Source organism: Cherax quadricarinatus, chromosome 19 (genome assembly GCF_038502225.1).
Source record: "Cherax quadricarinatus isolate ZL_2023a chromosome 19, ASM3850222v1, whole genome shotgun sequence".
Taxonomy (NCBI): Eukaryota; Metazoa; Arthropoda; class Malacostraca; order Decapoda; family Parastacidae; genus Cherax; species Cherax quadricarinatus.
The window spans coordinates 39,018,554-39,035,294 of NC_091310.1; the positions used below are offsets into that span (position 1 = coordinate 39,018,554).

Sequence of the window (16,741 nt, forward strand, 5' to 3'; positions counted from 1 at the left end):
GCAATTATTTAATAAATGTATGGAAGAGGGTAAGGTACCTAGGGATTGGCAGAGAGCATGTATAGTTCCTTTGTATAAAGGCAAAGGGGATAAAAGAGAGTGCAAAAATTATAGGGGGATAAGTCTGCTGAGTATACCTGGTAAAGTGTATGGTAGAGTTATTATTGAAAGAATTAAGAATAAGATGGAGAATAGGATAGCAGATGAACAAGGAGGCTTTAGGAAAGGTAGGGGGTGTGTGGACCAGGTGTTTACAGTGAAACATGTAAGTGAACAGTATTTAGATAAGGCTAAAGAGGTCTTTGTGGCATTTATGGATTTGGAAAAGGCATATGACAGGGTGGATAGGGGGGCAATGTGGCAGATGTTGCAGGTGTATGGTGTAGGAGGTAGGTTACTGAAAGCAGTGAAGAGTTTTTACGAGGATAGTGCAGCTCAAGTTAGAGTATGTAGGAAAGAGGGAAATTATTTCCCAGTAAAAGTGGGCCTTAGACAGGGATGTGTGATGTCACCGTGGTTGTTTAATATATTTATAGATGGGGTTGTAAGAGAAGTAAATGCGAGGGTCTTGGCAAGAGGCATGGAGTTAAAAGATAAAGAATCACACATAAAGTGGGAGTTGTCACAGTTGCTCTTTGCTGATGACACTGTGCTCTTGGGAGATTCTGAAGAGAAGTTGCAGAGATTGGTGGATGAATTTGGTAGGGTGTGCAAAAGAAGAAAATTGAAAGTGAATACAGGAAAGAGTAAGGTTATGAGGATAACAAAAAGATTAGGTGATGAAAGATTGGATATCAGATTGGAGGGAGAGAGTATGGAGGAGGTGAATGTATTCAGATATTTGGGAGTGGACGTGTCAGCGGATGGGTCTATGAAAGATGAGATGAATCATAGAATTGATGAGGGGAAAAGGGTGAGTGGTGCACTTAGGAGTCTGTGGAGACAAAGAACTTTGTCCTTGGAGGCAAAGAGGGGAATGTATGAGAGTATAGTTTTACCAACGCTCTTATATGGGTGTGAAGCATGGGTGATGAATGTTGCAGCGAGGAGAAGGCTGGAAGCAGTGGAGATGTCATGTCTGAGAGCAATGTGTGGTGTGAATATAATGCAGAGAATTCGTTGTTTGGAAGTTAGGAGGAGGTGCGGGATTACCAAAACTGTTGTCCAGAGGGCTGAGGAAGGGTTGTTGAGGTGGTTCGGACATGTGGAGAGAATGGAGCGAAACAGAATAACTTCAAGAGTGTATCAGTCTGTAGTGGAAGGAAGGCAGGGTAGGGGTCAGCCTAGGAAAGGTTGGAGGGAGGGGGTAAAGGAGGTTTTGTGTGCGAGGGGCTTGGACTTCCAGCAGGCATGCGTGAGTGTGTTTGATAGGAGTGAATGGAGACAAATGGTTTTTAATACTTGACGTGCTGTTGGAGTGTGAGCAAAGTAACATTTATGAAGGGGTTCAGGGAAATCGGCAGGCCGGACTTGAGTCCTGGAGATGGGAAGTACAGTGCCTGCACTCTGAAGGAGGGGTGTTAATGTTGCAGTTTAAAAACTGTAGTGTAAAGCACCCTTCTGGCAAGACAGTGATGGAGTGAATGATGGTGAAAGTTTTTCTTTTTCGGGCCACCCTGCCTTGGTGGGAATCGGCCAGTGTGATAATAAATATAAAATATATATTTTTTTTCAGATTCTGAATGATTTTTGCAAAATCATTGCATACACAAATTTTTGCTTGCCTTATTCAGCAAGAGTAGCATTGTTATTCAAGTTGTTTATTGTTAAATTATTGTAAACTTATTTGGGTATTATCAACAAATGAAGATACAAAACTGTTGCAAGTGGTTTTTGTCTATGGCTGCTATGAGGATAAGAAACAGTAGAGGCACCAAGACCATGCCCTTGGTATGACTTAAGTGTACAAATGGAAAACAGGAATATATAAAAAAGATATAAAAAGCATGATGAAAATATCTAAGCAAGACAGGACTCACAGCAAGGGACTGAAGTTGGACAAATTTAGAAAGAATATAAGGATGTACCGGTCTGGCAATAGTTGTAGGAAAGTGGAACAAACCTCCAGATATCATCATTCAAGTGAGAACTTTATATAGCTTTAAACAAAGGTTGGACGGGTACATGAGTGGGTGTGGGTGGGTGCGAGTTAGACGTGTCCAGCATGGGCCTATTGCAGGGTTCCGCTGTTCTTTTCTTATGACCAAACTAAACCAATGAATGGAAAGAAACTCCTGGTAAAATTAAATAAAAAAATGCAAGACCATAAACTAATCTATAGTGCAAACCTAATCTAACCAAATAAGATTTGTTTAGGTTAAATACAAATATTTTTATAAACTAGTATATCCAATTTAAATGTTACAATGGTTGCCTACACACATTATTATTACATGCATAAATGGGCAACATAGGTACTTTGAAGTGTATTCAGCTCAAAATCAGAAGTACCTGGAGTTCAACCCTGGGTGAGAAGGAACATATAGGCAATCCTCCTAAAACCTGCCACCTGTTACCTAGCAGTAAATAGACTCTTAGGCATTGGTCAACTTGTAGGCTGCATCCTGTGGAAGGACCTAAAAATTATCCTGGAGTTTTACCTGTTTTAACGTTATCCCAGTGAAAATTGGCTGCATTGCTTAATTTTTCTATGTTATCCTGGATTTTTAACCCTCCTAGGTTACTAATACAAATGAAGTTGCCTTCTTTCAAATTACAAAGTAATGCAGTATGATTTATTTCCAATTGGGTCCCCTTTAACTGTATCTTAATTAAGGCTTTTCAAGTAAGCCCAATATATAAGTCAGCACTGCATTATATATATGTGTGTATATGATTTAAGTCGTAATTAACATGTGTGTAAAAGATAATCCAACTATGAACACATGCTACTGGCACTTGCTACTAACACAGGCATTATTGGCACACATGCTACTGACACAGCTATTGACACAGGTGTTACAGACACACATGCTACTGACACAGGTGTTACAGGCACACATGCTACTGACACAGGTGTTACAGGCACACATGCTACTGACACAGGTGTTACAGGCACACATGCTACTGACACAGGTGTTACAGGCACACATGCTACTGACACAGGTGTTACAGGCACACATGCTACTGACACAGGTGTTACAGGCACACATGCTACTGACACAGGTGTTACAGGCACACATGCTACTGACACAGGTGTTACAGGCACACATGCTACTGACACAGGTGTTACATGCACACATGCTACTGACACAGGTGTTACAGGCACACATGCTACTGACAGATGTTATTGGCACACATGCTACTGACACAGGTGTTATTGGCACACGTTACTGATGCAGGTGTTACAGGCACACATGCTACTGACACAGGTGTTACAGACACACATGCTACTGACACACATGCTACTGACACACATGCTACTAACACAGGTGTTATTGGCACACATGCTACTGACACAGGTGTTATAAGCACATGCTACTGACACAGGTGTTATAAGCACATGCTACTGACACAGGTGTTATAAGCACATGCTACTGACACAGGTGTTATAAGCACATGCTACTGACACAGGTGTTATAAGCACATGCTACTGACACAGGTGTTATAAGCACATGCTACTGACACAGGTGTTATAAGCACATGCTACTGACACAGGTGTTATAAGCACATGCTACTGACACAGGTGTTATAAGCACATGCTACTGACACAGGTGTTATAAGCACATGCTACTGACACAGGTGTTATAAGCACATGCTACTGACACAGGTGTTATAAGCACATGCTACTGACACAGGTGTTATAAGCACATGCTACTGACACAGGTGTTATAACCACATGCTACTGACACAGGTGTTATAACCACATGCTACTGACACAGGTGTTATAAGCACATGCTACTGACACAGGTGTTATAACCACATGCTACTGACACAGGTGTTACAAACACACATGCACAGATGTTATGGGCACATTATACATCAACTACAATACATAGATTTGAAGCAGAATAATCATATACATCTAAAATAATAAGAGTTATTTCCATTAGAGTCCACGACTAGTATACAATACCAATCCTTTTTTTTTTAAAGAGTACAATGAATGAATGCCCAAACTGTTACATACCAAGCTGCTATGGTACTCTGGCATTCATTTTATCACTCAAGAGTGTACAAATACCATTGTATTACCTGTGGAAGCCTCGGTATTGCAGACGAGGGTTCCATTGAGGCTCAACCACCTACACTACTCAGTCAACAACTCAACACTCACTACATCACCACTCCATCACTAACAACTGCATATCAAATTTGTGAGGTCAAATCAAAAAGGCGCATGTAAACTGTAACTGCTGATATATTATTAAGGCGGGTTCATGTGTGGTGGATAAAAATAATCGGTAAATGTTATGTGGTGGTGTTGGCGACCATTGATGGGGGCGTTGCTGCCTCTGGATCATATTACTCTCACAATGTCATCTATTTTCACTAGCCCACAGCTAGTAAACCTGAAAAGTGAGTTTGAGAAGTCCTGCGGTCTTCAGGAGAGGGTCTTAGATGTTCAAAAGCGTTATATAAAAAAGTACCAGGTGAAAGTATCGATTTTTGGTTACTTGAGCAACGCCAAGTATCATTAGGTTGACGTGGGTTGTCCCAGCCCAGGAGCTAGACTCCAACTTCTTCGAGATGGAGATTCTTTACTTCAAAATCATTGCACATGCAAAAGATCCAGTAATTATAAATCTCGTAATATGCATTTGATCTTAATTCACATCAAAAGATGCATCACACTGTAGTATTAGCTATTAAACTGTGTATTATATTTATATTAATTTAACCCAAAATTTTTATAGACTATCCAGTGCCCACTATCATATTTGTAGTATAGCATTGTATTCATTATATCGTTTAACCTCTTAACGTTTATTTTTAACAATTTGTGCAATATCAGGTATTAAATTTGATACAAAGTCTTTATATCAGTGTTATAAGTTACTTAATCATAATTTTTTACTCTCGACACCCCTCAAGGAAGGTTCCTTGATGTTGGTGAGGGGCTCTTGATTTAGGGAATTGGATCTGTGGTCCAATTCCCCGAATTAAGCCTGAATGCCTTCCACATCCCCCCCCCCAGGCGCTGTATAATCCTCCGGGTTTAGCGCTTCCCCCTTGATTATAATAATAATAATTACTCTAGACATTATCAATATTATTGTAAATTATTTTGCTAATAGTTATACCAGTTAATTACCTTTTATAATTCAATTCAATTCAATTCAAGTTTATTCTCTATAAGGGTTACAATGTGGGGTTTACAGGTTTTGGGTATTGTGTGGTTTACATGTTATACAATACTAATTACAAAGGGGGCCACTAGGACACCTAGCATGGCTAGGCATTTCGAGCAGACTTAGATTAATTCTTAATATTAAATCCTTACAGATTATGGTATTAAGGCTAAGTACTACATCATAATTTGTGAGTTTAGCAATGTGAATGCTTTTGTTTTGGCATAATACAACCTGGAGTTTACCTGGAGAGAGTTCCGGGGGTCAACGCCCCCGCGACCCGGTCTGTGACCAGGCCTCCTGGTGGATCAGAGCCTGATCAACCAGGCTGTTGCTGCTGGCTGCACGCAAACCAACGTACGAGCCACAGCCCGGCTGATCAGGAACTGACTTTAGGTGCTTGTCCAGTGCCAGCTTGAAGACTGCCAGGGGTCTGTTGGTAATCCCCCTTATGTGTGCTGGGAGGCAGTTGAACAGTCTCGGGCCCTGACACTTATTGTATGGTCTCTTAACGTGCTAGTGACACCCCTGCTTTTCATTGGGGGGATGGTGCATCGTCTGCCAAGTCTCCTGCTTTCGTTGTGAGTGATTTTCGTGTTCAAGTTCGGTACTAGTCCCTCCAGGATTTTCCAGGTGTATATAATCATGTATCTCTCCCTCCTGCGTTCCAGGGAATACAGGTTTAGGAACCTCAAGCGCTCCCAGTAATTGAGGTGTTTTATCTCCGTTATGCGCGCCGTGAAAGTTCTCTGTACATTTTCTAGGTCGGCAATTTCACCTGCCTTGAAAGGTGCTGTTAGTGTGCAGCAATATTCCAGCCTAGATAGAACAAGTGACCTGAAGAGTGTCATCATGGGCTTGGCCTCCCTAGTTTTGAAGGTTCTCATTATCCATCCTGTCATTTTTCTAGCAGATGCGATTGATACAATGTTATGGTCCTTGAAGGTGAGATCCTCCGACATGATCACTCCCAGGTCTTTGACGTTGGTGTTTCGCTCTATTTTGTGGCCAGAATTTGTTTTGTACTCTGATGAAGATTTAATTTCCTCATGTTTACCATATCTGAGTAATTGAAATTTCTCATCTATTATTTGCTGGTTTAAATTGAATTTTGTGCAGAGATTTAAAAGCTCGTGTGAGTGTGAGTTTTCATCAGAGCTGCCTCCTGGTGTTATTACTGCAACAATATTATTTGCTATATTCCTCCATTTTAGGTGCCTTAAGTTGAAATCCCCCAGGAGCAAGATGTTGGGTGCAGGAGCTGGAAGATTTTCCAGACAGTGGTCAATTTTTAACAGCTGTTCCTGGAATTGCTGGGATGTTGCATCCGGAGGCTTGTAGACTACCACAATGACTAGGTTTTGGTTCTCGACCTTTACTGCTAAAACTTCCACTACATCATTTGAGGCATTAAGCAGTTCTGTGCAAACAAGTGACTCTGCAATGTACAGGCCAACCCCCCCCCCCCCTTTTGCCTGTTCACTCTGTCACATCTGTATAGGTTGTAACCTGGGATCCATATTTCGTTGTCTAAGTGATCCTTTATGTGGGTCTCAGTGAAAGCCGCGAACATTGCCTTTGCCTCTGCAAGCAGTCCGCGGATGAAAGGTATTTTGTTGTTTGTTGCTGGCTTTAGACCCTGTATATTTGCAAAGAAGAATGTCATCGGACTGGTGGTATTGTTGGTACTGGGGGTAGATTTTTTTTCCGGCATTAGTATCTGGTACAAGGTGTCTATATTGGAGTATCATATGCAAACTTATGACTAGTTAAGATTTATTATTTTATGATTAAGATTAGTATTTCTGGGTTTATAGTCAGTGGGTGAGTGAGTGTAATTGTGAACCACCAGGTGGTTATCATGTAGTTAGTTGTCGAGGTGGATCAGGGAGATAAGATGTTTTCTAACTAGTTTTGAAAGTGATGAATGTGTCTGCAGTTCTAGAGTTTTCAGGTAGGGTGTTCCAGATTTTAGGTCCTTTGAAATACATTGATTTTTTGTAAAGGTTTAGTCGAACACGGGGAATGTCATAGAAATGTTTGTGTCTGGTGTTATGCCTGTGGATCCTGTCACAACTATCGATGTTCTGAACAGGGAGTAAGTTTAGATCTATTAAGAGTGGGGGAGGGTGTTGCCAGGGATGGGATTTAGTGATTATTCTTACTGCGGCTTTTTGATGGGTTATTATTGGCTTTAGGTGTGTTGCTGCAGTTGATCGTCAAGCACAAATAGCATAGGTGAGGTATGGATATATAAGTGAATGGTATAGTGTGAGAAGGGCAGTTTGCGGTACGTAGTATCGTATCTTGGAGAGGATTCCCACCGTTTTGGATACTTTTTTTGTTATGTGTTGGATGTGGGTGCTGAAAGTTAGGTTGTTGTCGAGGTATAGGCCAAGGAATTTGCCCTCATTATGTCTGGCAATTAGAGTGTTGTCGATCTTATGTTAAGTTGCGCAACATCTGCTCTGCTACCAAACATAATATAGTAGGTTTTGCCAGTGTTAAGTGCAAGTTTATTGGCTGTCATCCAAGTCGATATTTTGAGCAGCTCCTCATTAACAATGGTGTTGAGGGTGGCAAGATTAGGGTGGGAGATGACATAAGTCGTGTCGTCAGCAAAGAGAATGGGTTTCAGGTGTTGGGATGTGTTTGGAAGATCATTGATGTAAATGAGGAAGAGCAGGGGTCCAAGGACACTTCCCTGCGGAACTCCAGTATCAAGTGGCCGTATTGATGAGGCTGTGTCTTTAATGGTGACATACTGATACCTATTAGAAAGGTAGGATTTAAAATATGCAAGCGCATGGCCTCTTATACCATAGTGGTCAAGTTTGTGGAGTAGGATGCCGTGGTCCACTGTGTCAAACGCTTTTCATAGGTCAATAAAAATTCCTAGCGGATATTCCTTATTTTCCAATGCTGTGTAAAGCAGGTCTAGCATTCCTATAATTGCATCATTAGTGCTTTTATTTTTCCTGAACCCAAATTGGCAGGAGTTGAGTATGTTTTGTGACGTTATAAATGAATATAGAAATCGTACACCAAATCCAGTCATTCCTGGAGTGGAACCACAGTCGATGGCCTCCACTCCAAACCAACAGATACAGATACTAATGCCGGAAAAAAATCCCCCCCCCCCCAGTACCAACAATACCACCAGTCCGATGACATTCTTATTTGCAAATATACAGGGTCTAAAGCCAGCAACAAACAACAAAATACCTTTCATCCGTGGACTGCTTGCAGAGGCAAAGGCAATGTTCGCGGCTTTCACTGAGACCCACATAAAGGATCACTTGGACAATGAAATATGGATCCCAGGTTACAACCTATACAGATGTGACAGAGTGAACAGGCAAAAGGGAGGGGGGCTTGGCCTGTACATTGCAGAGTCACTTGTTTGCACAGAACTGCTTAATGCCTCAAATGATGTAGTGGAAGTTTTAGCAGTAAAGGTCGAGAACCAAAACCTAGTCATTGTGGTAGTCTACAAGCCTCCGGATGCAACATCCCAGCAATTCCAGGAACAGCTGTTAAAATTGACCACTGTCTGGAAAATCTTCCAGCTCCTGCACCCAACATCTTGCTCCTGGGGGATTTCAACTTAAGGCACCTAAAATGGAGGAATATAGCAAATAATATTGTTGCAGTAATAACACCAGGAGGCAGCTCTGATGAAAACTCACACTCACACGAGCTTTTAAATCTCTGCACAAAATTCAATTTAAACCAGCAAATAATAGAGCCTACTAGACTGGAGAATACACTAGACCTCATATTCACTAACAATGATGATCTGATAAGAAATGTCACCATATCAAAAACAATATACTCAGATCACAACATAATTGAGGTTCAGACATGTATGCGAGGAGCCCCAGACCGACAAAATGAGACTAGTCACGAGGGAGCATTCACCAAATTCAACTTCAATAACAAAAACATAAAGTGGGACCAAGTAAACCAAGTCCTAACCGATATAAGCTGGGAAGATATACTAAGCAACACAGACCCAAACTTATGCCTAGAACAGATTAACTCGGTGGCACTCGATGTATGCACAAGGCTTATTCCTCTAAGAAAAAGGAGGAGTAGATGTAAAATAGAAAGAGACAGGCGCTCCCTTTACAGGCGACGGAAAAGAATAACAGAGCGGCTAAAAGAGGTCAATATATCTGAAATGCGCAGGGAGACACTGGTCAGAGAAATAGCAAGCATCGAACTTAAGCTAAAAGAATCCTTTAGGAGTCAGGAATCGCGGGAAGAACTAAAAGCTATAAATGAAATCGAAAGAAACCCAAAGTATTTCTTCTCCTATGCCAAATCAAAATCGAGAACAACGCCCAGTATTGGGCCCCTACTTAAACAAGATGGGTCCTACACAGATGACAGCAAGGAAATGAGTGAGCTATTCAAGTCCCAATATGACTCAGCTTTTAGCAAGCCGCTAACCAGACTGAGAGTCGAAGATCAAAATGAATTTTTTATGAGAGAGCCACAAAATTTGATTAACACAAGCCTATCCGATGTTATCCTGACGCCAAATGACTTCGAACAGGCGATAAATGACATGCCCATGCACTCTGCCCCAGGGCCAGACTCATGGAACTCTGTGTTCATCAAGAACTGCAAGAAGCCCCTATCACGAGCCTTTTCCATCCTATGGAGAGGGAGCATGGACACGTGGGTCGTCCCACAGTTACTAAAAACAACAGACATAGCCCCACTCCACAAAGGGGGCAGTAAAGCAACAGCAAAGAACTACAGACCAATAGCACTAACATCCCATATCATAAAAATCTTTGAAAGGGTCCTAAGAAGCAAGATCACCACCCATCTAGAAACCCATCAGTTACACAACCCAGGGCAACATGGGTTTAGAACATGTCGCTCCTGTCTGTCTCAGCTACTGGATCACTACGACAAGGTCCTAAATGCACTAGAAGACAAAAAGAATGCAGATGTAATATATACAGACTTTGCAAAAGCCTTCGACAAGTGTGACCATGGCGTAATAGCGCACAAAATGCGCGCTAAAGGAATAACAGGAAAAGTCGGTCGATGGATCTATAATTTCCTCACTAACAGAACACAGAGAGTAGTCGTCAACAGAGTAAAGTCCGAGGCAGCTACGGTGAAAAGCTCTGTTCCACAAGGCACAGTACTAGCTCCCATCTTGTTCCTCATCCTCATATCCGACATAGACAAGGATGTCAGCCACAGCACCGTGTCTTCCTTTGCAGATGACACCCGAATCTGCATGACAGTGTCTTCCATAGCAGACACTGCAAGGCTCCAGGCGGACATCAACCAAATCTTTCAGTGGGCTGCAGAAAACAATATGAAGTTCAACGATGAGAAATTTCAATTACTCAGATATGGTAAACATGAGGAAATTAAATCTTCATCAGAGTACAAAACAAATTCTGGCCACGAAATAGAGCGAAACACCAACGTCAAAGACCTGGGAGTGACTATGTCGGAGGATCTCACCTTCAAGGACCATAACATTGTATCAATCGCATCTGCTAGAAAAATGACAGGATGGATAATGAGAACCTTCAAAACTAGGGAGGCCAAGCCCATGATGACACTCTTCAGGTCACTTGTTCTATCTAGGCTGGAATATTGCTGCACTCTAACAGCACCTTTCAAGGCAGGTGAAATTGCCGACCTAGAAAATGTACAGAGAACTTTCATGGCGCGCATAACGGAGATAAAACACCTCAATTACTGGGAGCGCTTGAGGTTTCTAAACCTGTATTCCCTGGAACGCAGGAGGGAGAGATACATGATTATATACACCTGGAAAATCCTAGAGGGACTAGTACCGAACTTGCACACGAAAATCACTCACTACGAAAGCAAAAGACTTGGCAGACGATGCACCATCCCCCCAATGAAAAGCAGGGGTGTCACTAGCACGTTAAGAGACCATACAATAAGTGTCAGGGGCCCGAGACTGTTCAACTGCCTCCCAGCACACATAAGGGGGATTACCAACAGACCCCTGGCAGTCTTCAAGCTGGCACTGGACAAGCACCTAAAGTCAGTTCCTGATCAGCCGGGCTGTGGCTCGTACGTTGGTTTGCGTGCAGCCAGCAGCAACAGCCTGGTTGATCAGGCGCTGATCCACCAGGAGGCCTGGTCACAGACCGGGCCGCGGGGGCGTTGACCCCCGAAACTCTCTCCAGGTAAACTCCAGGTAAACACACACACACACACACACACACACACACACACACACACACACACACACACACACACACACACACACACACACACACACACACACACACACATGCACACATGTGGTAATGCTTTATTTACAGCTAGCAAAGTCAGGGTATTTCTCCAGAATGGTCTGCAATATACCACTGTGGATAAAATACTTAGCCATTTCTTGAACACTTCTGAGTGAGTTGTTTCTAAATTCTTTAATTTTATCACACTCCAGTACATAATGACGCAATGTGTGACAATAGTCCATCTGGCAAAGTTTACATTTCGTTTGGTCTACATCTGGTGGTTGTGATTTAACCTGCCAAAGATACTTGTAACCCAGCCGGAGCCGGGCAGTAGTGACATCCAAGAGTCTGCTTATCTTGTTGGATGCACCATAGACATGTGGCTCCTCCTGCATGATGGAATGATGATAGATGGACTGACTTGTGTCAATCTCCCTAAGTCTTAAGTCAATAAAGTTCATTTGAAGTTCTTTTCGTATTATTGTTCTCAAACTGCTAAATGACAACCCAAGATTGTAATCTACCCCCTCTTTGAAAGCATACAGCTTAGCCAATTTATCAGTTCTATCATGCATCTGAAGACCAATGTGAGATGGAATCCACAGCATGTGCACTCTGACTCCACTGTCCACAATCTTACCATATCTATGTCTTGCTTCTGACAAAAGCATGCCACAATTTATACTTAATGAGTTGAGAGCATTTATGGATGACAGAGAATCAGTTACAATTAAAGTGTCAACCTTAGATACATGGACACATTTGAGTGCAAGGAGTATGGCAAACAGTTCTGTTTGAAGGGTAGAGGCCCAGTTATTGATGCGTGCTCCAATTTCTTTATGAGAGCCATCACTCTGTGTGACAACAGCAGCACTACCAGCTGCACCAGTGGACTGGTGAACAGAACCATCGACGTAAATAATTTGTGAAAGATTGTTCTGTGTGACTAAGTTATCAATACAGCTTAAGGCATCATGTTTGGCTTCAAGACGAAGCTTTGGTTGTGATTTAAGAAGAGTTTTGGGGGGAAATGGAGGAATGGTAGTTTGGAATGGGGTAATATCCCATGGAGCAGGGAAATGTCTCTGTTGTCCAACTTGATATAGATCATGTAGCTGGTTCATGCGGAGGTCGGTTCCAGTTTTTTCGATCCATCTGGAAGGATGTTCACCAGTGCTGAGGAAAGTTTGGAGGGCTTCTGTGCAGGGGTTTGAATGGGCTAGGCTAAGCATATTGACCCCAATAAGGATATTTCTTTCAGTAACACGATCTCTAATGCTTGGAATATTAAGTTCTTTCCGCATATTTAAAATTTTGGCAGTACGAGGGCATCCTAGGATGATCCTCATTGCTTCGTTTTGCAGTTTTTCCAGCCCTCCAAGCTTCCAGTCAGACACGAGTGCAAGTAGTGGCGCTGCATAATCAACCAATGATCTAATATAAGCAAGATACATCATTTTCACAATTTTAACATTAGCACCATACCTGGGATGAAAACCTGCCACAACTCTAAGTGCTCTCAGCCTTTCTTTGTATTGGCGACAAAGTCTCGTTACAACAGGTCCAAGTAGTGGAACCTCAAAGCCTAGATACCTGTATCTGCTTACATATTCTAGAAGAGACCCATCATGCAACTGGATCTGACGAACTGTGCCTCTCTGCCGAGGAGGACGCCTGTTGAGTATCTTTGTTTTATCCCCTGAGATTATTAACCCCAGGTCCTGACACGAGGCTAAAACATGATTAAGAATGTTTTGGGTGTTGGAGAATCCGGTAGTGTGAATCATTATGTCATCAGCAAAACTAACCATATAATGATGGGGCTGGCTAGGCATGGCATTAAGTAAGGCATTAATCAAAATGTTGAAAAGGGTGGGACTAAGCACACCTCCCTGTCGGGTTCCTAATTCAAAATCTTTAGTTACACTTCTATGTCCCTGGAACAACACAGACGACTTTCTGTTGGACAGGTAACCTTTAATTCAGCGGAGAAGCCATCCTCCAACATCCATTCTGGCAAGTTCACTAATGATTACATGTCTGTTGGCTACATCAAAAGCGGATTTAAGGTCAAGGAACGTAGTGTATGAGCTGTCAGTGTGCAGAGTGAGAAAGGTGGTAATGCAATGATGCACACTCCTTCCATGCATGAAGCCATGCAACCGGGGTGACAAGAATTCCTTAATTCTGTGCATAAGACGATTAAGAATCATCCTTTCAAATGTTTTACACAAGCAGCTAGTAAGGGATATTGGGCGAAATGAGTTTTGTTGATTGGGCTTTTGAATGGGAATAATGAGGCTATTGGTCCATGATTTAGGGAGCTCCCCAGTGACATAACTCATGTTATATAATTCAAGTAAAGGATTACCTGGTACTCGACACAGCAATCTGAGTATGTTGTAAGTAATACCATCCTCACCAGGCGACGTGGAGTTGCCCTTAGTTAGTGCTGCATCAAGTTCATAATTAGTGAAAGGAATGTTGCAGTCATCTGCCTTGCTGAGCATAAAGCAAACAAGTCTCTCCCTTGCATCATATTTGTCCATTAATTTCGCCTGTGTGGTACTGGGAAGACTGTCATAGCTAGATGTAGCAGCCCAAGCACTGACTAACTCATTCGCCCTATGCAAGGGATGAGGGTGCGCGATCTGCCCAGTTCTGTTACCCTTAATTCTATTCCACCTTCCCTTGTTATATATTATATTTTTCCTTTCTACTTTTGCTTATTAACTTTTTCACTCTCACTGTATGGTGCCCCACATTTCACTTGTTATCCAATCTCTCGAAATTCTTGAACACCCGCTTCCACACTCACTTGAATCTTTGTATATTTGAATCTGTGTAGCAACAGAAGCCTACTAGCCACTAACGGTTTGACACTTTGAAATATTAAAGATTTCAGGCTTCCTCTCGACTTTTTTTTAACTAATAACTCTGGTTATCACTCGTAGGATTGTTCACTGACGTTGTCACTACCACTGATTACTGCTAGCAGTTACTGCACGACTTAAAAACCACTAAAGTTCTAGGAGCCTTGTGACCCACGTCTGCTGACTGACTGTGTGTGTGTGTGTGTGTGTGTGTGTGTGTGTGTGTGTGTGTGTGTGTGTGTGTCTGTGTGTGTGTGTGTGTGTGTGTGTGTGTGTGAGTTTGCGTGTGTGTGTGTGTGTGTGTTTGTGTGTGTGTGTGTGTGTGTGTGTGTGTGTGTGTGTGTGTGTGTGTGTGTGTGTGTGTGTGTGTACTCACCTAGTTGAGGTTGCGGGGGTCGAGTCCGAGCTCCTGGCCCCGCCTCTTCACTGATCGCTACTAGGTCACTCTCCCTGAGCCGTGAGCTTTATCATACCTCTGCTTAAAGCTATGTATGGATCCTGCCTCCACTACATCGCTTCCCAAACTATTCCACTTACTGACTACTCTGTGGCTGAAGAAATACTTCCTAACATCCCTGTGATTCATCTGTGTGTGTGTGTGTGTGATTCAACAATCAATATTTGCACCAATAACTCACTACAGTTGTGACCGGGTGTGGAAGTGTGAATTGCTCATTACTCTATAATTTGTTCATGATTGTAGCCATGTATAAACATAAGTAACCATTCTTACAGGATTCATTACCTTTGTAACTTGTGAGTTCATTACCTTTGTACCTAGTTCAGCTATCAGAACTTTGGGGGCCCAGTCCCTGGACCCATTACGTACCTCTGTAATCTGTAAATACCTTTGTAACTTGTCATGGTTGTGACTAGACCTACCTGGAGTTCATTACCTTTGTAAATTGTGAGTTCATTACCTCTGTAACTTGCTCAGCTATCTAAACTTTGGAGTCCAGTCCCTGGATCAATTATGTACCTCTGTAATCTTTTGACTACCGCCCACAGGATGGGTATGGGGTGCATAATAAACATATTAAACTAACTATATGGCAAGATGAGCGTTGCTATTTAAGCCAAGATCGCAAGCTCTGCCTATTCGGCACTACATATATATATATATATATATATATATATATATATATATATATATATATATATATATATATATATATATATATATATATATATATATATATATATATATACAACACTGCGACTAGCCGAGGATTCGAACCCTTGTCGTTTTGGACCACCCCACAGTGAGCAAAAATCACACCCACACGCACCCAGCAGAGCTAGGTGTTTTACCATGATCCGAGGACATACGGTGGTGTGGGTGCCTGTGAGCTAATTTCATTCTACTCCCCGTTTGGTGTACTAGCGTCCACGAGCAGTATTTTATATTATTGTGACCACGAACGAGTGGTAGTGAATCAATAACGCTGACAATAGCCGAGAATTCGGACCCATGTCGTTTTGGCCTGCCCCATGGTGAGCGAAAATCACACATGACGCTCTAACCCACAGGACCATGCAATCCTACAAGAATCATGCACCCTGCAGAGCTAGGTGATTTACCGTGATCAGAGGACATACAGCGGTGTGGGTGCCTCTGAGCTAGTTTCATTCTACTCCCCGTTTGGTGTACTAGCCTCCACGAGCAGTATTTTATATTATTGTAACCACAAATGAGTGGTATTGAATCGATAACAACACTGCGACTAGCCGAGGATTCGAACTCTTGTTGTTTCGGCCTGCCCCATGGTGTGTGTGTGTTTTCAGGGGCTGATTCTCAGATACTGGCCTTGCCTCAGTGCCTCTTAACTTTCCACTCCGCAGATTCACTTTTAGCCTCGTGGATTATATTTTACCACCAAAGTGGCTAGTTAATTGTGCACCCCATATCCATCCTTTGGACGGTAGCGCAAGAGCACATGGCCCAGAGGATGGATATGGGGTGCACAATAAACTAGCCACTTCTACCTCGTAGGCCCTATTGTACCTTCTCTTAAAATTATGGATGGAGCCTGCTTCCACCACTTCCTCAAGATCATTCCACTTCCCGACCACTCTGAGACAGAAGAAATACTTTTAACATTCCTGTGACTTAACTTCTAACGGTGTTTCCAAGTTCTCATTTTTCATCTTTCAAACTGCCTATTCCTGTCTATCTTATCAAATCTCTTGAGTATATAGTATACTGTCATCATGTCCTTCCTGATTCTTCTGTCCTTCATTGTCATTACGTTCAATTTTGTTAGTCCCTCCTCGTATCTCAGGCCCCTTAGCAACAAGTGTTGTTGTATACTTCTGCACTTGTTCA

General features: G+C 42.3%; 1 protein-coding gene across 1 annotated transcript in view; it reads right to left on the reverse strand.

Annotated features, from left to right (window-relative positions):
• LOC128688359 (serine/threonine-protein phosphatase 6 regulatory ankyrin repeat subunit C) overlaps nt 1–4,732 on the reverse strand; it is a 95,595-nt gene extending 90,863 nt beyond the window's left edge. Inside the window, exon 1 of the mRNA XM_053776173.2 lies at nt 4,195–4,732. The gene's annotated coding sequence lies outside the window, so the exon portion shown is untranslated. The remainder of the gene's footprint in view (nt 1–4,194) is intronic.
• Nucleotides 4,733–16,741: the final 12,009 nt, after the last annotated feature.